General features: G+C 41.7%; 2 long non-coding RNA genes across 3 annotated transcripts; one reads left to right on the forward strand and one right to left on the reverse strand.

Annotated features, from left to right (window-relative positions):
* Nucleotides 1-316: 316 nt before the first annotated feature.
* On the reverse strand, nucleotides 317-14,135 carry LOC138752629 (uncharacterized). 2 transcript variants are annotated; one of them, XR_011350784.1, is made up of 4 exons: nucleotides 14,036-14,135; nucleotides 13,498-13,571; nucleotides 2,516-2,573; nucleotides 317-468 (listed from the first exon to the last, which is right to left on the reverse strand). It is a non-coding gene; the product is annotated as an uncharacterized lncRNA (long non-coding RNA). The 2 variants fall into 2 exon arrangements; XR_011350785.1 differs by lacking the exons at nucleotides 317-468; nucleotides 2,516-2,573 and adding an exon at nucleotides 9,487-9,930.
* A 101-nt stretch (nucleotides 14,136-14,236) lies between these two features.
* Nucleotides 14,237-18,159, forward strand: LOC138752631 (uncharacterized). Its single transcript, XR_011350786.1, has 2 exons — nucleotides 14,237-14,429; nucleotides 17,968-18,159. It is a non-coding gene; the product is annotated as an uncharacterized lncRNA (long non-coding RNA).
* Nucleotides 18,160-18,528: the final 369 nt, after the last annotated feature.

Consider the following 18,528-nt stretch of genomic DNA (forward strand, 5'->3'; position numbering starts at 1 on the left):
TGTTACAAGTTCTAGGTGTTTTTTGCTCAAGGGTTATTATAAATCTATAATATAAATGTACTAGTGATGACTGCAGCATTTTTACCATTGCAATTCCTTTAAAAAAATTAAGTTTTACATTTCTTTCAAACATTTTGCAACTTCCCAAAAGGTTCCATAGTCCTGAATTGCCAGAAAAATTTAGAGCATGGTTGCAATTTTTATATAAATATGATTGCATTCAATGCATTCACAGAGTTGGTTGCATTTAGCAAAAGGAGGAATAACTTGTCCAGGCTGATATTGCAGAGTGGCCTCATTTCAGATGAGCTTGACATGGTTTGGTGAACCTTTTATTCACTAGGAAGGGTAGCAGCTGAGTATCCTCTTGACGAGGTTGACAAGTATCCTCAGAGCTCCTTGAGAGGTGTTCTTTGAGAATATATCACTTGTTCAAGAATCATTGGATGACTCCTGAACTGTGAACACCTGAGAAAAGGAAACATCAAAGAAGGGAATTACCTTTCAGTGTTATTTGTGGGCAAAAAGATGCCAAGAAATTGCTTCACATTGGGTGCTAGTTTATAAAAAGATTTCTTGGAAATCAAAATATTTAAAAAAAGGTAAGGTCTAGAAATGATGCTCTTTAAAGTGCTAAAGATATTTGCAGATTAAATCTGATCGCAGTTGAGGAGTAATCAAGATTTTGTTCTACATCTGTTTCAAACTATCAAACAATAAAATATTGTTAGTATATGTTACTGAGGATCTGAATCAAAAATAACTTTAAGAAGATAAAATTGCACACATTGAGCCACAAGAATGTCATAATCACCAATGCTTTTATGTTTATATTTTCACAATATGAGTGATTCATTTGCATTGAGACTTTAGCCTGAGTGACAATTCAATAGGCGTTAAAAGGAAATATATTTTCAAGCAATTAGTCAATTGAAAAGTTATTAAACCAGCTAAATTGGGCATTGATACTGAGCAATTGATTTTTGAAACGGTGACATCAAATATTATTTGGAAACAGCAATTAGCTGTAATTAATTTTGGAAACATATTAATTCATAATTTTAAGATAATCAAATGTCCATTGTAGTGCTATAATTCTAAAAGCCTTTGCACCTGCAGTGTATGTCACATACTCAATACATGCTGCAAAGCTTCCTTGACCTGAAGTAAATGGAAAATCTGGAGGGAATTTAGTACTTACATTCTTGTGCGCCTAAGCCAGAGAGATCGAGGAAGGCTTATTTAAGGCAAAGCAAGTCCAAGCAAAAAAAAATGCCTGAAATTCAACTCCAGCTCTGTGACTTTGCTCCATAATCTTACCATGCAAAATTACATTAATCATAGCCCCAGAAGCTCTTATTGTCCTGTCATTCACAGCCTTTTTGCAAGAATAAGTTCCAAAGTGTTTATTCCATATGGTAACTTAAGACTTCTGATTTTCTTCTCAAATGACTGAGCTGTAATTGAACATCATGTCCCTTGCACTTGATTATTCCCACAGAGGAAATATTTCCTCAATTGCTACCTTATCAAAACCTGAATATTTATAAAACTATGTCTTCCCTTGAGAAGAAATGCCAAATTATTCAAATTGTCCTTCTAATGCAACTCTGCCTTGTATTGATGGCAATTAATAAATGTCCTACCCTTGTAGCATCACAACACATTTCCTGTTGACGACCTACAACCTCCCATTGTTATTTTTTACCATTTACTCAGGATAATTCACAATTATGTATTTGGGACATTAGAGGAAACCGCTGCAGCTAGAAGAACTACAATTGACTATCGAACAGTGCCTAAGATCAGGATCGAACTCAACTTAGGCTGTGAGGCAACATCACTCAGCTTTCATCCCCTCTCTACAAAATTCAATTTCTTTCACTTAGGTATTCATCCATTTCTCTATTAAATAGAACCATTGATTCAGCCTCCTCTAAAAGCCATGTCAGATTTCAAATTTCATAGAACATAGAATATACATACAACATAGTACAGGCCCTTTGGCTCTCGATGTTGTGCCAACCCATATATTCTTTTAAAAAAGTACTAAACTCTCCCTACCCCATAACCCTCTTTTTTTCTTCTATCCATGTGCCTCTCTAAGAGTCTCTTAAATGCCCCTAATGTTTCAGTCTCCGTCACCATCCCCAGCAAGGCATTTCAGGCACCCACAACTCTCTGCTTAAAAAAAAATGTATCCCTGGTGTCTCCCCTAAACTTTTCTCCCTTTACTTTGTACATGTGTTCTCTGGTGTTTGCTATTCCTGCCCTGGGACACAGGCACTGACTGTCTACCCTATCTATTCCTCCCTTTAGACTTCTATTAAGTCTCCTCTCATCCTTCCACATCCAAAGAGAAAAGTCCCAGCTCTGTGAACTTTGCCTCATAGGACTTGTTTTCTAATCCAGATAACATTCTGGTAAATCTCCTCTGCACCCTCTCCATAGCTTCCACATCCTTCCTATCATGAGGTGACGAGAAATGAACACAATACTCGAAGTGTGGTCTCACCAGAGATTTTCAGATTTTGTCAGAATACATACATGGCACCTCATTGAGATTCTTTTTCCTGTGGGCGAGACAGAATTACTGCTTATCGGTAGGGCAAAAAATACTGTACACAACATACTCATGTAAACAAATAAAGAAATGTAAACAAACTGACTGTGCAATACAGAGAGAGAAAAAATAAAAGTGCTTAAATGAGTCCCTGATTGAGTTTGTTGTTGAAGAGTCTGATGGTGGAGGGTTAGCAGCTATTCCTGAACTTGGTGGTGTGAATCTTGTGGCATTTATACCTCCTTCCTGATGATAGCACCAAGAATAGAGCATGGTGATGTGGATCCTTGATGATTGCAGCTGCTCTCCGTCAGCAGTGTTCTCTGTAGATATTCTCGATTGTAGGGATGGTTTTGCCTGTGATGTCCTGAGCTGTGTCCATTGCCTTTTGAAGGACTATTGTGGATATTGTTGTTCACATACCAGGCCACGATACAGCTGGCGAGCACACTTTCCACTACATACAGTGTTTCTAATGTCATGCCAAACCTTCGCAAGCTCCTAGGGTGCTTTTGCTATGATGCTATTGGTGTGTTGGGTCCAGGAAATATCATCTGAGACAGTGGCTCCCAAGAACTTAAATTTGCTCACCCTCTCCATCTCTGATCCACCAATGATCATTGCTTTCCAGATTAAAACAATTCATTCAGTTCATAGGATTTTAAAACTCTACTGGTTCTATTGCCAGTCACTCTCATTCTTTGTCCTTTGATTCTTCACCCTAACACTTCTGGGAACCATTTCCCTCTCTCCAGACCCTTTATGCTTTTAGATATTGCTATCCCATGCCCTCTCAACCTCTTCTGTTGCAAGAGGAATAACCACACTTTCTTCATTCAATCCCTCTATCAAAAGCCCCTCATTCCTGGAATTATTCAAGTAAATTTCTTCCATATCCTCTCAGGAGCCATCATGGTTTTCCTAAAGTGTGGTGCCCAAATTTCCAAATGCTGTGAAAGCCCAGAATCTTGTTTGCTTTAGAATCCCTTTTTGATCCTGTTCTGCCAATTACATTCATTTTTACACATATATCTCCAGTCCCTCTTTCCACGTGCCCTCCAGTTTATAATCTACACATACTGTATGATAAGATGTTGATAGCAAGAATCTTGTGGAAGAAAAGAGAGATGTTGGGGTCTAAATCCATAGATCTCTCAAGGTTGTTGTCCAGACTGACAGGGTTGGATTAGAATATTCCTGTTTGGATTAGAATTTTCCTGTTTGGCACTTGATTACATTTTCAAGAGTGCAAGTATACTGGTTAAAATATTACAGAAAAAAATATTCATCCCAGGAGATTGATAACTTACTGCCAAAACCCTTATTGTATTTAAGGAGTGCCGAAATGTGCAGTCCTATTTTGCAGGACAATAATCCAAGGGTTTGGAGTTTCAGTTGTCCAGCATAAATACAAGCTGAATACCTCCTTCAGTGTTGTAAATATTTTGAGCCCCATGATTCATACTTCACCACATCAGTAGTACCATTGATATTGATAGGATTTACAAGTGAAAGATTCACAATATTTTCTGTTCATTTCTGTAATTAAAAATTGAAGGCAATGAGAAGGGTTAGATTGATGGTGCAATTGGTTTATAAAGGTTGGCACATCATGGGCTCCTGGGGCCAATACTGTGCTGTACAGTTTCATAGTCTACATTGCTCTCAACTAGAACAATGTTGTGACTTTTAATGAGCTATAGAGACGTGGGAGTTGTACTCAGAACAGGTACAACAAGCAGACACATGAGGGGAAACATTCCCTGAACTCAAGATACCGAGTTGAAATACAAATAATAACATCAGGTGATTAAATACAATTTTAAAAGTTCAGATTTAGATTTCAGATTTGTTGTCAGAGTACATACGTGACATCACGTACAACCCTGTGGGCATGGCAGAATTACCTCTAATTGGAAGTGCAAATATTAAACTGTACATGTTAACAAACAAAGAACTGTAAACAAATAATGAGTCTCAACAAAATGCGTAATACAGAGAGAATAAAAAGAAAATCAATAAGGTGAACAAGTAAGAGTCCTTAAAATGAGCCTCCGATTGAGTTTGACGTTGAGGAGTCTGATGGTGGAGGGGTAGCAAATGGTCCTGAACCTTGGTGGTGCGAGTCTTGTGGCACCTAGACCTCTTTCCTGATGGCAGCAGTGAGAACAGAGCGGGTGCTGGGTGGTGAGGGTTTTTGATGATGGCTGCTCTCTGATGGCAGCGTTCCCTGCAGATGTACTCAATCATGGGGAAAGTATTGCCTGTGATGCAATGGGCTGTGGCCACTCCCTTTTGGAGCACTTTACGCTCAGGGGTATTGGTTTCCACGCCAGACTGTGATGCAGCCGATCAGCACAGTTTCATCCACACATCTGTTGAAATTTGCCAGGGTTTCTGATGTCGTCCCAACTTCAGCAAATTCCTGAGGAAGTAGAGGGGCTAATGTAATAAACCACACAGTTGTAGGTGTAAAGAGAGTAGAGCAGGGGGCTAAGAACACAGCCCTGTGATGCTCTGGTACTAATGGAGATTGTGGAGGAAAAGTTCTTACCAATCCTCACTGACTGGGGTCTGGAGGTAAGGAAATCAAGGATCCAATGATACAGTGGGGTGTTAACTCCCAGGTCTTGGAGTTACAATTGCATTGCTTACTTACTTTGGGGTTGTGGTATGCTGTTAGAAAGAATCAGACGCACACAAGATAAAGTGTACAACAGGCTTTAATCCACAAAGACTTCCACAGAGCCAGGATGGCTGTAGCTGCAGTAACTGTGAGAGACTTTGGAGGCCGGCGCAGGCTTGTATCCCGGAGGGTGATTGACACCCGATCAGGTGGGGTTTGATCCATTCAGGTCGACTGATTGACAGCTGTCCCTTTTACTCTCCTGCAGGTACAGAGGTTGCCCCCTGCAGTAGGCCGTTGGTGTACTACCACATTCACCCTCTTCTTTAAAATTTGTCCCAGGGGGCGGTGGGGTGCAATAACAACGAATCGTACCCACTATACACTATTTACAAATTGAGATGATCCAGTGGCCGCCGGAGTCTCTGTGACCATTGTAGGACTGGCTCCTAGTCGTTGGTCAGAGGGGAAGTGGGGGGGCGGGGCTGGCGGCAGGGGTCTGAGTGACTGGTGTGGTACCATGTGGAGGGGTGGCCGAGGGGGCCAGGGTCGACGTGTGAGAGTTGTATTGGATGGGTGGGGGGGGAAGGTTCATCCACCATGGCTGAAGTGGGCCCCTGGTGATCGAAGAGATCCTGCGCGCCCCATAGCTGCCTGGGGATGGGGATATATGCCCGGTCGGCATCGCCCTGGGCTGAAGGATGCTGTGGAATGGTGGGTGCTCCTGGTGCTGCCAGGTTCCTGGTTGAGACAGGGTCCTCCCTGCCACTGCCGAACCTAATGTAGGTGTAGCTGTGGTTCGCATGTAGGAGGAAAACCTGCTCGACCAGGGATTCGGCCTTGTGTTCTCATACGTGCTTACACAGGAGCTCTGGTCCCGGGGACGTGAGCCATGCTGGGAGGGACATTCCAGTCACCAACTTCCTGGGAAATGAGAACAGACGTTCATGAGGGGTCTCGTTGGTAGCCATACACAAAAGCGACCGAATGGCATGGAGCGCATCGGGCAGGGTGTCTTGCCAGTACTTGAGGGCCGGGAAGACTGCCTTCCAGACCACCCTGTTTTCACATTCCACTTGCCCATTGCCTCTCGGGTTATAACTAGTCGTGCGGCTAGTCGCGATGCCCCTCGCCGCCAGGTACTGGAGCAGCTCGTCACTCATGAAACTCGACCCCCGGTCACTCTAGATGAAAGCAGGTTAGCAAAACATAGTGAAGATCTGCTCCAGGGTCCTGATGAGGGAACCATGGAGGTGTCTGGGCAAGGGATAGCAAAACGGAAGCGTGAATATTCGTCCACTACTGTGAGGATGTAGATGATTCAGTTCGTGGAAGGCAGGGGACTAAAATCCATGCCGAGATGACATGGGCCTGGATTGGGGGGAAGAAGTGGGATTTACACTCCACGCAGACCCGGCAGGCCTCGGTCATGTCCCTGATGGTATACGGCAGGTTCCGGGACAGTGTAGTGGTACAACCTGGTGACACCCGGATGGCAGAGGGACTCGAGCAGTGCCTGCAGCCTGTAATCGTGCATAGACACACAGGTCCAAGAAAGGGCATCGGGGGAGTCGTTAAACTTTCCCGGGCAGTACTGGATGTCGTAGCTGTAGGTTTCCAGCTCAACTCTCCAGTGCAGGATCTTGTCGTTCTTGATCTTGCTCTTGTGGGTAGTGTTAAAAATAAACACCACGGCCCACTGGTCAGTGAGGAGGGTGAATCTCCTGCCGGCCAGGCAGACCACTTCCACAATCACCTGGGCCTCATTTTCAATGGCGGACTACCCTAGCTCGGAGCCGTGGAGGGTCCCAGAGAAGAAGGCGATGGGGAGCCCCTCTTGGTTGAGGGTAGTGGCGAGGGCTACCTCGAAAGCATTGCCCTCCATCTGGAAGGAAGAGTCCTCATCCACGACCTGCATCGTGGTATCCGTGATGTCCTGAATGATGCACGTGAAGGCTGCCTGTGACTCGGATGGGAGGGGAAAAGTTGTGGCTTGGGTCAGTAGGCGGACCTTGTCCACAAAGTGAGGGACCCACTGTGAGTAATCGGAGAATAGGCCAAGGCATCTGCGGAGGGCCTTTAGCGTGGGGGGAGAGGTAGCTCCATTAATGGGCGCATCCTTTCTGGATCTGGCCCGATGACCCATGGGCCATGATGTACCCCAGGATGGCGAGACGAGTGGTGCTGAACACACACTTGTCCTTGTTGTAAGTCAGCTCCCCGGCCGTCTGGAGAAATTTCTCTAGGTTGGCATCGTGGTCCTGCTGGTCACGGCCGCAGATAGTGATGTTATCCAGATACGGGAACGTCCCCTTTAGCTAGTGCCGGTCTACCATGCGATCCATCTCCCGCTGGAAGACAGAGACCCCGTTTGTGACCCCAAAGGGAACTCGGCGGAACTGGTACAAGCGCCCGTCCACCTCGAAGCCAGTGTAGGGCTTGTTCTTTGGGTGGATGGGGATTTGGTGATATTCCGACTTCAGGTCAATCGTGGAGAAAACCCAATAGCGGGCTATCTCATTAACCATGTCGGCTATCCTCGGCAGGGGGTTGGAGTCCAGTTGGATGTACTGGTTTATGGTCCAGCTGTAATCCATGACCATCCTCGGCTTACTTAACACTTTGACCACCAGGACTTGGGCTCTCCAAGGGCTGTTACTGGGCTCTATAACACCTCCCGCCAGGAGTCGCCGCACCTCTGCCTTGATAAAGTCTCTGTCTGCGGTGCAATATCGCCTACTTCTGGTGGCGATCAGCTTGAAGTCTAGCATAAGTTGTGTGAAGAGCACTAGGGGAGTGATGCATAGTGTGGAGAGGCCGTAGGTTGGCCGGGGCTGGTAGGATGGCACGCTGAGTAACATGAGTGGAGGCTGGGGCTCCCCGAAGGCAAGGTGACACTCTGCAGGTAGTACTGGAAATCCAGGCCCAGAAGGACTGGGGCGCAGAGTTTGGGCATGACCAGGAGCCTGAACCCCTTGTATGTCTCCCCTCCCACAGTTATATCATCCGAGCAATGCCTGAGGGTACCAACAGTCTTAACCTTGGCAGCGAGGGTGATCAAGCAGGTGGTGGGGTGGACTTTTACCAGAGGGATAAACAAAGAGCTTCATTCAGTTACATATTTATGATTAGGAGCATATCTCTACTGTCAAGACTAACTATGAATATTCAAAAAATATGATTGGGAAAAGAGAATAAATTTCAAGGTATGATCAGAAAATTTTTGAGGAAATTCTCTGTCTCTGTAGGGACTCTTTTTTGGATTTCTTTCTTTTATTGGTGGAGGAAAATGGATGAGTGGCACCTGTTTGTGTGCCTTTATGGCAACCAAATGTTCACATATTTTGTATATTATGTACACAACTAAAGGGAATCTTGAATATTCATATCATATCACACTTTTGATACGACTGACTCTCTGGGAAGAAAAAACATCCAAAGTGATTTTAATTTAAAAAAAAATGTAGACATACAGCACAGTAACAGGCCCTTCTGGCCCAAGAGCCTGTTCTGTTGGCACTACAAAAGTGTTGCACTAACCGCTGTCCTTAAGTATTGGTTGTCAGAACAAATATAGGTACAGTAAAACCCTTGGTACCCAGCACCTATGGGTAGTGAAATACACCAGATAAGTGAATTTTCTAGATGTTTTGATGAAGTATTGTGTGATGGGGCTAAGCTCGCCAAATTTAAATTTACGTAATTTTTTTTCATCTTTATTTTCGGCATTTTTTTGCCAGTTTCTTAAGGCTGCTGGATGCTCAAATTCCAGATAACAGGGTTTTTACTGTTTCCCTTGCAGGTTTTGCCTCTTCAGGCAAAGTCTAAGAGAAGGTAACTCTGACTTCAAATTCCTGGGCTCGGCTCACCCAGCCATCAGAACCTGGAAAGGGCCCCAGCTATGGGCAAATAGCACATGTCCAGTCTGGCAGCAGGAGCTCGCAGCTGTGACAGAGTGTGGGAAATAGTTTCCCTAGTGGTCTGCAGCAGCAGACTTGGTGAGCGAAGGATCCTTAAGGACAACGACCAGCAAGCATGGTCTTGGAACAGACCACTGCGGGGCAATCCCGCATCACTCTCACTGTTGTTCCTCGCACTCAGCCAGGCCCAGGGGCTTGAGACCCAGAGGGAGGCATTTGTCCAGGGCAAGCACTCACCTCCAAGTCCTTACCCCGGAACATGGTGCCTACAGCTCCATTGAAAACAGAACAAAATTTCTGTGAGGACAGAAGAGCTACAAGGCACCATGTTCACTTTGCTTGCAAAGGGATGGGTCTTGAAAGGATGAGAGAGAGAGATGACCATTTATTGTGTGCTAAATGCAAAATAAACATTCTTGTAACTTCCTAAATCTCTGTCAAAATGTTTCTGCTCAGGATGTCTGGTTCAATGAACATAGACCATATATTTGGTCAATGCATACAAGAATGTCTCTAGTCAGTTTGTTCATAATGCCTCTTAATTGGTCTCAATAATGGGACCCAATCCTTAATGTTGACTGACAATTTCCCTCCATAGATGCTGTCTGGCTCATTAAATTACTCCAGCTTCACTTTGTTTGTTCTTTATTGGTCTCCCTCTATGAGATGGTAGGTGCTTTCTTCACAGATAGTGCTGTTTGATTTTGCAGCCTGTCCTTATAATTAAAACATAATATTTACTGCTTGTGAATTATGTTTGAAGGCTCCTTCTTTGTTTTGTTCATGGTTACTACATTATGATCACTGATTATAGCTTCTTACTGCAAAATGGAAAACATAAATATTTTACTTTAACTTTAATCAACTATTGCTTTGTGGAAACCAATTCTGAAAAGCTGGGATCAATAACACAGATTTAGATTTAAGATTTATTGTAAGAGTACATACATGACATCACATACAACCTTGAGATTGTTTTTTCTGTGGGCGAGGCAGAATTACCACTTGTTGGTAGTGCAAAAAAATGTACTGTACACAGCGTATACATGTAAACAAATAAAGAATTGTTAACAGATAATAATGTAAACAAATTGATTGTGCAATACAGAGGGATTCCATTTGCACCCTCGTGGCTTCAAAGGCTTTGGTTGTGTCCATAGCTTCGGCCAGCTTCAAGCTATCCTTCCCTATAAGAGACTTTTGCATTTCAGGATGGGCACACCTCCATATCCTTAAATCTGCATTTTGCAGCAACAATTTTCAGTCTAGCTTGACAGATTATGTTATATTTTATATAGATAGGTTTTAAAGGTTTTTTAGTGTAGGCCACATACAAATACTTCAAAACAGATCTCATTTAAAATGCCAGAGCTCTGCTCAAGCCAGACAGTCAAGGCTCAGGGTGCCTTTGCAAAAACTTTGAAGGATGCCTATAAGGACTTCACAAGTAGGTGATAATTGGACATGCTGTGGAGTAATGGATTATTGTTTTGGAAAGCAACAGATGAATGAACTCGAAAGATTAGGTCCGGACCTGCAGTCGGTCCAAGTGCAGTTGGCTGTTCTAAGAGGGTCATGTGGTTTTCTCTGAGTGACAGTGTGAGAGAGAGAATTCATTTTGACAGTTCTTCAGTTCAGCGGCAGCAGCTGGGACTAGAACATGATGAGCTAACAAGCTTGTGGGAAAACCCCATTTTGAAGATGGGTTGTGAGTTCTTAGTTCAGCCTGTTCAAAGCCCTTGTGGTCCATACAAGAGGAGATGGCTGGCTGCATAATGTTTCACTTTAAATAAGATAAACAAAAAGGAACTCTGTGATGGCCTGAAAGAAAGAGGTTTTCATGTGGAGAATCCTGATGGGGTAAGTTTCTTTGGCAAGACAATGAAGTGGCTGATTAAAAGGAATCAGTTGTGGGTGTCCAGTGAACAACAAATCTCTCTCTGAAAAGAAGCAAGAACCTTCCTGAGTGGTACCATTCACCTTTCCAGCACCAAAGCCTGGTAAACTTGATAAATGTTAAATTCTGTATACAGTATAAGAATTACCTGATACTGGTGAACGTGAAGGAGGGATAAGTGAGTTTGGACTGAATTAAAGAGCTTTTCTGAATTTATATACACATGACGTACACATGTACTTAGAATTAGGGGCTAAATTTAGGTTAAGTTAATAGTAATAAGTTAAAGTTTGATCCTGTTTTCATGTTTAAAGATAATTAAAGGGAACTTTTGTTTAAATAACCATTTGTCTTAGTGAATTTCTATTGCTGCTGTGTTTTGGGGTCCTCTGGGCTCATAACATTAGTGAGGAAGTTATCAACAATTTCATCAGTCTCTTACATTAAGCCTTGAAATTCCTAGTGTTTAATTCTATGATTAGACCTGGGTTCAGGGTGAGAAGCCAACTTTGCCAATATTTACTCTGGATCATTTTTCTCCACCTCTGTAAGCTCCCAGCTATTAAATAGGTCAAGGCCTCACTCTCCTGTCCAGAGAAGTATACAACTGACCTACTGTTGTATTTTTAAAATATCTTTTGAATGCTAAATTGCACTTCTGCTGAATCTTTTAAATGATTCAACAATGTCTTCAGCCTCCCAGTCCATCACTGGTTGAACAGCTGTTGCTCTAGCCATTTTTTTCAGTAATAGTTTTTCTCTCCTTCCCCTTTGAATTTCAGTGGCATACAAGCAATTGTATGGCTTTGTTCTTGTTATCTTATACGACTTCCACCATGTTATGCCTCTGTGCTACTTGGGAGGGATCTTAAATAACTTAGAGAGGCAAGATTCAAATAACAGAAGAGATTTTACTTACTAATGCCTTCCACCATCTCAGGAGACTGTTCACACACTCACATATGCCCCACAGTGGTGCACTACAATTACTACAGTGAGAAGGGTGTATTCTTACAGTTACAAAATAGTTCCCATTATCCTGACTATAGAATGCCAGTACTGATGCAGTATGAGGATGAGATGCTCTTCCCAATCCTCATTGATTGTGGTCTGGAGATGAGGAAATCTATGATCCAATTACACTGTGGTGTGTTAACTCCCAGGTCTTTGAGTTTGTTGATCAGTTTTGCGAGCATGATGGTGTTAAATGCTGAACTGTAGTCAATAAAGAGTATCTTGATGATTGCATCTTTACTGTCTAGGTGTTTCAGGGCTTTGTGTAGAGCCAGCAAAATGACATCTGCCCTAGACTTTTTACTATAATGGGCGAACTGGAATGCATCAATGTCACACCTCATTCAGGAGCTGGCATGTTTCATCACTAGTCTTTCAAAACACTTCATTACCGTTGATGTAATTGCTCTATACTAATTTAGGCAGGTGTCACACACCTGTGACAATTCATCAAAATGTAGGTATTCTTTTGACAACTGCATACCTTTTGACATTGGAGCCAGGCAAATGATTGAAAATTTGAAGGGAACTTATATCCCCTTTACTATCTTTCCTGTTTTACCAACACAGCCTTCTTCTTACTATACTGTCCCCTATAACTGCAGTATTCCTTTGCACTCTCCCAAATTGAATGACCCTCCTCCACCCCACCCCATCCCCTATCACAATGTTCATTAACAGTAAACAAACTGCATCCATTGGACAAGTGCAAGGTTCAAGCTCCTCCAGTGCTACTTTTCAAGGACCCCCCCACCCCAACTTCCTGCCTTGTAGTCAAAACAGTCCTGACCTCCTTGACTGTAAAATTCTCCAATATGTAATGTAAAGTGTTCAATGACTTCCTGGAACAAACTGCACAATGATCTTGCAAAATTGCACAGCATGGAAAAAAGTTATGAAATCATATCCTTTTAAAAAATCCAGTGTGACTTCCAGATGGCTTGATTATTTAACAACAGTGCTTTACAGTGCAATCTCTATTTAGTTATCAAATAAAAAAATAGTATTTTACAGAGTAAAATATCATGAACAACAAATGAAGTATGTGACCAGATAATTTGGGGCTGCAGTTGAGTAATGGCTGAGAGTCACAAAATATGCCACATCCATCACCAGGAATAGCTTTTTCAGTGCTATACTTGAATGTTGAGTGTTAAATAACATGGTCAAGCTTTGGAGATAATTTTAGGCAGTTTTTTTTTGATGTTCGGGTGCAAGAGATAACCATGAACTAACTGACTTATTCTGATATGTGTTACTTGAATTGAGCAATTAGAAATGTAAATGTTAAAAAAAATTAAAAGGGGTGCAACTTTAAGCAGTGCTCATTGATGCATCACAGAGCAAGTCAAATTAATTCTCTCAGATTGTAAGTTTGAAACTGGCTTGTATTTAATAATACAATTGATGGCAATTTTAAATTTTGATTACCTGAAGTACAGAAAACATTTAAATCAAAAATATAATACACATATACCTTATTTCCTGGTCACTGAGCTGCTTGCACGATTGAAAATAACTTCAAATCTTACTTTCAGGACCAGATCATATCTTGGAAAGTGAAAAGAAGCAAAGTGTCAGGCAGGGATGGAAAGATAAAAGCATTATGTTCTGAATTCAATAGGAAGCTAAAATGAATGAGTTACTGCAGCATGGGGAGCAATTTCAATGAGATGAATGGATTTTATTAAATTGACTTTTATATTCTTAAAATTGTTTGGAATGGAGCTATTTTGATCAGGCACATTTATATTCCCTTTTATTCTGTAAAAGGTGTAGAAAAATCAATATTTGATATCACTGTAAACATTGTCTGACAACTTGATCTAAAGCTACCTACCATTTATGTATAAAGTCTAATTAGTTCAAATAGATTGACCCAAGCATGAAAGTAAACAGCACAGACAGCCTTCAGGTACTGCTCAAATAACCAGAAAATAGAATTGAATAAATACAGTTGTCTGATGCATTACAGCATTGTTTTGTTCTGCATTGACGCTGGAGATCAAACACACCTGCTAAACATGTCTAATGAAGGGTTTTGTGCCTACACCAGGAATCTCATCAAAATGACAGGCATGGGGAAAGATTAATCCAACTTTCAACATTGTTAATTAAATTTCCAAACTTTGTTAAAGTGTCTGCTTATTATGCTTTGCATTCACCATTGGTTACTATTGTGATGTCAGATGTTTCATATAGTTTGCATTGTGGCAGCCCATTAAAGGGTTGACAGGCAGACAGATAAATAAATGTATTATCATGTTAAGAAAATATATACAGAATGAAAAATGAACAAACAATTGGCTGAGCTGATTATATAGTATATCTATGTTCTGTAGGACAGGATATGTTTCAGCACAGAATGTAGCACCCATTGTATACAGAGTCCAGAGAGTGTGGATGTTGGTGAGTAAGGGGTAAAGATTACATTTTTTGTATAATTTACTCTAATTTAAGCCCCTTTCACACTGGCATTTTAACTCAGTAATTAACCACTAATCAAACAGTTCACCTGCCAGTATGAAGGTTCCTGAACCTGTAGTGGGGGGTGGGGGAGCAAATCACTCTGAGGGTGAATTGCCAATCCGTTTGGAATCCACATGCCAGGTCGCCCAATGTGAATGAGACACCTGGCACCATGCTGGGTCACCATGCTGGGTCCAATTAGTGGTGCATTGATGAGGTTCTTGTGTGGGTGCAGGAACATAAAGGAAACAAAAGACATTCTTCCAGATAACAACACTGATTTAAAAAGAAGGTATAAATTTTGTATTCAATTTAGTAAGTTCTCAATCCTGATCAAAGTATCATGATCTTGTATTTAAACCAAGTTATTTATGCTTAATTAAAACATAATTAAGCATTATATTCAGCAGATATGTGCACTTCAGCCCATGTTGTAGTGCCAACCTATATAAACTTACTCCAGGTTCATAGTGGGAATGAAACACATAAATAAGAGAGTAGGAAAATATGCACACTATTTAATAAAACATATGCACACAATTTATAAATGACTGTGGGGAAAGTGGTAGCAGCAATAAAACACATAGGCACACAATTTTTAGCGAATATAGGAAAGTGGCAGCTGGGATGAAATACACACACACAAAACAAAGTCAGTACAGACAACAATCAAGAATAGATAGATAGAAATGTCTGTGAGAGAAAGAGGGAACAGAGACAAAAATGGGGGGGGAGAGAGAGAGAGCATCACTACACATGGCCACCACCATTTGAGCATTAGTAAGCTACAGAATCTGGGCCCTTTTCTGATTGGATGAAGACCTTGCTCTGTCAGGTTTTTGTGGAAGATACTGTGCAATGGTCATGTTTCGTTGAAGGAAATTACACTTTCAATTTTAAAACTTTCCTTTAAAGCCCCCAGTATGTCCCAGTATACCTTGGCATAATGGAAGGGCTATATGCACATAACACTCATGGAGGGATTTCTCTGCTGCAATGAATTCTGGAAGGGAAAGTCCGCCATCACCTAATGCATCACTTAGGACATTCCAGGTGGAGAATAGGAGCCGGTTTGCTCGGCACTACTGGGTAGGCAGTGTGAAAACGGCCACAAAAATGTTTTTCATTGGTCCAGTGTGAACAGCGCTATTGGTTTTTCTAAATGGTTCGTTCACCCAGCAACTTATCTGTTTGCCAATGTGAAAGGGAGTTTAGGTTTTCTTAAGCTAGTAGTTTTCATTTCAGTGATGAACAAAAAACATAAAATAGTAATACATTACTGTTCCAAGTAATTAACTTCCAAGTAAGTCTCTGGAATTGGCTAACTGAAGTCAGCCTTCTTAGAACCTGTGAGACCATGATTTATCAAGTTTGGTTATGTTAAGTACTCGATGATTTAACACAACTGAGTAAGAAAAATCGGTGAGGTAAAGTCAATGGCATTGTTTTATATTTAGTTCATAATATATCATTATGTTAGTGCAGGCACAGTATAGTAGGTGGTGCGTTGAAGTGCAGAGGCAGTTTCTATGAGCTGGTGGAAACTATTCTAATGCATGGTGCTCAATGAAAGTAGATCCAATTTGATGAATATTGGCTCAAAGCAGATGAGCTGAACTCTTGACTGTTTTTGAGATTAGATTAGATTCAGCTTTATTGTCATTGACAAAGCCAATGAAGTACAAATTAGCATCCAAACAGGAATTTAAAAAAATAGCACCCTGTGCAAAAACAAATAAAAGTAAGCACATACAACAAAAAAAAAGTTATAAAAGTACTGGTGGAACAATGTGAGTGCAACACCACTCAGCACTGTGATTTAAGGTTGAGCAGGGCCGCAGCCTTGGGGAAAAAGCTCTTTTAGAGCCTGCTGGTTGGAGACCGAAGGCTACGGTAGCGCCCACCAGATGGGAGAAGAGTAAAAAGTCCATGGTTTAGGTGTGATGCATCCTTGATGATGCTCTTTGCCCTGCCAAGACAGCTCTCCTGATAGATGGTGGGGAAATTGACTCTCATCAATTTGCCTACTGATACAAGACAATTGGCATACCACAATGAGATGCCACAGGTAAGCATGCTCTTAATGGTACAGTGGTAAAAATCCCTCAGTATTCTGGGAAAGAAGTGTACCTTCTTCATGTTCCACACAAAATAATGTTGCTGTTGTACCTTTTTGATCAAGACGAAGGAGTTCAGGGACCAGGTTAGATCATTGGAAATGTGGACACCAAACAATTTAAAGCTTGATACATGTTCCACCACAACTCCACTGATGTAAATAGAGACATGAGTGTGGCTTCAAGCATGCCTGCCCCACAATGATCTCCTTGGTCTTCTGCATGTTAAGTGCCAAGTGGTTGTCGGCACACCACACAGCCAGGTGCTGGACCTCATCCATGTAGGCCATCTCATCATCCACTCTGATCAGGCCAACCACCATGGAGTCATCAACAAATTTGATTATGGAATTTAAACCATATACAGGAACACAGTCATAGGAGAGGGCTCAGCACACACTCTGAGGCACTTTTTCAAGATAAAAATGGAAGAGAAGAGATTGCCTAACTTAACAGATTGGGGTCTATTAGTCAGAAAGTCCAAGATCCAATTACAGAGTGATGAGCTGATACCAAGCTGACAAAGTTTGGCAAACAGTTTGGAGGGAATCACAACATTGAATGCCGAACTAAAGTCATTGAACAGCATTCTGACAAGTCACATTTGAAATCCAGTTTGCCCATCACCTCAGACTCTCATCAATTTGCCTCCTGTACCAACAGGTTGACTGAGGATGCTATTTCCAGACCACTTCACTCTGCCATGTCCTACTTGGACAGCTGAGGAAGAATTGGAATGATAGCATGCCCTCTTCAACAGTGCCAGATATGCATTGTTTCCTATAAGTTAGCATCTGGGCCCAGTAGAGTGATCATGTTTTCATTTGCTACTAGCAAGGTCTTAAGGATCATAGTTCCTGTTTGATTATACTTGGCTGTCAGCAAGGGGCTGATATAGAAGGAGTGACTGCTGTATGAGAGATCTGTAATGGAGGCTTGCAGCCTCATGGCATGCCTCATAGGCTGTTTACAACAACTTTAAAGTAAAAAACCTTTTCCTTCATCCACGTGTTGTCTAAGAACTCACAAGATGAAATACCCATCACGTTGGACTCTCATCAATTTGCCTACTGTACCAACAGGTCGACTGAGGATGCCATTTCCAGAGCACTTCACTCCGCCTTGACCCACTTGGAGAGTTGAAGAACACTCAGAATAATAATATGTCCTCTTATGCATTGTTGCCTACAAGTTAGCATCTGGGCACAATTTTTAAGATTGTGCCCTTATGGAGCCTCTTGCATCAAATTAGATTGTGTTAGATTGCTGCAAGGCGCTTTACAGCTTCAGCATCTATTGTCTTAATTTTTAGTATTAAAATAAAAATGAAGAATTGAAACTTTATTCTCCTCTATTCTTAGATAGTGGAACCAAATGATGATCTTGATGTCCATTCGTCTCTAAGTAAAGCTCACAGAACCAGGACAAAGTTCATGTAAAATCATCACCCTGAAATAATTACTTCTCTCCCCAGAGGTGCTGGCCAGTCTCCAACCTCCAGCACTTTATTGCTTTTGATAGTAAAATAAATAAACTGTGGGAAAAGCTAAAAATTTTGGGATGTATCATCAAAGTTGGTATGAATATTGTTCCATTAGTTTGAAGAATAAGTCATGAGTGCACAGAAACCCAATGTAATCCAGGTACCACTGAGAGAAATTAACTTGAAGAGATATGAGTGCAGGTTTTATTTACATTCCAAATTTGCAGCGTTCAATGACAAAGCCTCGATACTGACCTTCAAGGAACATCCTGGTTTAAATGGTTTTCCCTTTTCCTTTTCCTAACACTGGATAAGGCATGGCATCTTTTCAGATTTATTGTCAGAGTACATATGTGAAATCACATACAAGCCTGAGATTATTTTTCCTGTGGGTGAGGCAGAATTACCACTTATTGGTAATGCGAGAAAACAGTATTTG

Source organism: Narcine bancroftii, chromosome 2, assembly GCF_036971445.1.
Source record: "Narcine bancroftii isolate sNarBan1 chromosome 2, sNarBan1.hap1, whole genome shotgun sequence".
Classification (NCBI taxonomy): Eukaryota; Metazoa; Chordata; class Chondrichthyes; order Torpediniformes; family Narcinidae; genus Narcine; species Narcine bancroftii.